This window comes from Solanum tuberosum, unplaced genomic scaffold, assembly GCF_000226075.1.
Source record: "Solanum tuberosum cultivar DM 1-3 516 R44 unplaced genomic scaffold, SolTub_3.0 scf01311, whole genome shotgun sequence".
Taxonomy (NCBI): domain Eukaryota; kingdom Viridiplantae; phylum Streptophyta; class Magnoliopsida; order Solanales; family Solanaceae; genus Solanum; species Solanum tuberosum.
The window spans coordinates 2,167-5,486 of NW_006240237.1; the positions used below are offsets into that span (position 1 = coordinate 2,167).

General features: G+C 34.3%; 1 non-coding gene across 1 annotated transcript; it reads left to right on the forward strand.

Moving 5' to 3' along the window:
• The first annotated feature begins 119 nt into the window (after positions 1–119).
• MIR395H (microRNA MIR395h) lies at positions 120–191 on the forward strand. Its single transcript, NR_127245.1, has one exon. It is a non-coding gene; the product is annotated as a microRNA MIR395h (primary transcript).
• Positions 192–3,320: the final 3,129 nt, after the last annotated feature.

Below are 3,320 nucleotides of genomic sequence, written 5' to 3' on the forward strand. Positions count from 1 at the left end.
CCCTCCTGAAGTGTTTGGGGGAACTCCCGGGTTCACTTTGAAATTTACACAAGTAGAAGTGCAAGAGTACATGATGAATGCGATGATTCATGTCTACATCTATCAAGGTGATCCCAAGAGTTCCCTTGACCACTTCATGATGGTTTAATAACTTCATTTTTTGTGCCCTCCTGAAGTGTTTGGGGGAACTCCCGGGTTCACTTTGAAATTTACACAAGTAGAAGTGCAAGAGTACATGATGAATGCGATGATTCATGTCTACATCTATCAAGGTGATCCCAAGAGTTCCCTTGACCACTTCATGATGGTTTAATAACTTCATTTTTTGTGCCCTCCTGAAGTGTTTGGGGGAACTCCCGGGTTCACTTTGAAATTAACACAAGTAGAAGTGCAAGAGTACATGATGAATGTGATGAGTCATGTTTACATCTATCAAGGTATTACCGAGACTATTCTTGACCACTTCATAAAGGCTTTATTACTTCATTTTTAATGCCCTACTTAAGTGTTTGAGGGAACTCCCAGGTTCACTTTGAAATTTACACAAACAAGTAGAAATGCAAGAGTACGAGCTGAAAAGTATGGGAAATGATGAATGCAATGATTCATGTCTACATCTATATATCAAGGTGATCCCTAGAGTTCCCTTGACCACTTCATTAGGAATTAATTACTTCATTTTTAATGTCCTACTGAAGTGTTTGGGGGAACTCCTGGGTTCACTTTGATATTTACACAAATATGTAGAAGTGCTAGAGTACAAACTGGAAAGTACTGGAAATGATGAATGCAATTTTGTATGTCTCTAAATCTATCAAGGTTATCCCGAGAGTTTCCTTAATTAACCACTTTGTGAGGATTAATTACTTCATTTTTTGATGTCCTATTGAAGTGTTTGGCTGAACTCTCAGGTTCAATTTCAAATATACACAAATAAGTAAAAGTCCAGAAATTCTAACGAGAGATGTTGAATGCGATGATTCATATCTACATCCGGGGTTTCGAAAGTTTCTTTGACCACTTCATGAGGGATTAGTTACCTCGTTTGAAGCTCTACTAAAGTGTTTGGGGACTCTCAGGCTCACTTTGTAAATTTACACAAACAAGTAGAAGTGCAAGAGTATTAATTTAAGTTGGTGGAACTACATGATCAAAAATAATCTCATGTTTTTTTGTTTCTGGACTATTATATATGTATTATATAGTGTTTTCAGGGCTATTGAATAATATTATGTACTATTTTTGTAATATAATGCAGTGATTTATTAATACAAACTATCATTGTATTTCATTTCACAAACACTAGTATGGTCGTAACCAAAATATATTAATTTAATTTATGGTATCATATCTTACTGAATACATCAGTACACCTTAGACTTGCTAATAGATTTTATTTTAACATTCAAATCATGGTGTGATTTAATTAAGCATCTAACACATGTTAAAGTGTTTCGATTAAGCACTTTCAACTAAAAAAATTTAGAAGCGCCGATTACGTAAAATTAGTTAATCATATAAAATATATTTGAATTAACTATAAATATCAATATCAATTAAAACATGCATGTGATTTCATATTTTATTGGGGCAAACACATAATTAGTGTCAAATAAAAATATTGTATCATTGTTACGACCCAGGAGTACCCCCTAGACGTAACAAGACGTACAAGACTCTGAAAGGGCTCATACAATCCCTTAGCATATCATGAACATAAGATAATAGAAAATTATGGAAAATTTAAAAACTTTTCTTTATACAATCGAAGTCTTTATTAAATGCAAGCGGAAGTCTTTACTACACTTTTTTCTCAAACCATCTAATACAACTTTAGAATAAAAATCTTGGGACAAAGCCCATACAATAGTCTCAACATGAAAATAAAAGACATAAAGGAAATAATGGGTTAGTCCTCGAAGCTATGAGGACTCACCAAATCTTCAACTCCTTTGGTCCTTAGAAACCTATCCTCTAAGAATGGAACTCTATCTCTGAAACCCTACATTTGATTAGAATGTAGGCAAAGTATGCGTTAGTATAAAATGTACTAAGAATGTTAGCTAGCATAATCATAAGAGCATAAGATAAGGGTTAGTCAACATAAGACATAACCCAATACTTCATGAAACAACAATTATAAGCATAATAGACAATATCATCAAAACAAGAAAAGTCTTCAACATAAGCATCATATAAGCATTACTCAACTCTTAGTCATTCATATCATAATAAAACCACTCTCAAGTAACCTCAAAGAATACTTGTGCAATGCATGAATGGCATCCCATAATACCATCCAAGCTAAATATCCCTTTTGGTCATTTTAAACATAGTCAATATTACTAGTCAAGCTTTAGACTCTCATAAGTAGCTTCAAGTCATACTTGTGCAATGTATGAGTAAGACCCCATAATCATACTCACACTAAGTACCACCTTAGACCATCAGACTAATCACCTTAGGATATCATCCTTTAGCTTAACTCTCATAACCAAGGGAATTTCTCACCTTTGGTCAATACTAACAAGGAAGGCAACTATAGCACAGTCCTATCTCAAGATACACAAAGGAACATTTTCTTGAATAACCTTAAGTCATACTTGTGCAATGCATCAATACCATCCCATAATACTATTCATGCTAAGTACCACTTTTAGGTTCTCATACTAATACTTCTTGGTTTGGAACCTAGTTCCTCTCTTTAACTTTATAACACTATGAGGTACTCCCTTAAGCATATCTTAGTTCATTATTAGGTTGAACCCTATGAGACACTTCTTTAAGTATGTCTAAGTTCATTACTAACATTGACCCTATGAGATACTTCCTTAAGCATGTCTAAGTCCATTTATACTCTTGAACACTATGAGGTACTTCATTAAGTAAATCTTAGTTCATTTATGTTTTTGAACACTATGAGATGCTTCTTCAAGCCTGTCTTAGTTCATTTGATATAAAGATTGCTACTAGAAATCTTAACTCAACAATGTGAAGACTTCTATCTCATCGGACCTAACTTTGGGAAAACCCACACTCTACTACGTAAGAGTTCCCCCTTTAACATGGATAGTCCTCATATCAACTAGGTGTGGTTCTCTTTTCAACTTAGGGCCCGGACCCTCTCTTGTGTGACACTCCATCTCATTGTCAATATCCACTTGAGGCCAAGAATACACCCCAAGATTTACTATTAAGCCTTGCTTAATACTCATGTCTCATGGAAGGATGTCCTTGACAATCAATCCATGTTCAAGTAATTCTATAACTTTATACTTTCAAGCACTTATAATGTAGGTTAGGTGAGTATAAGTCTTTCA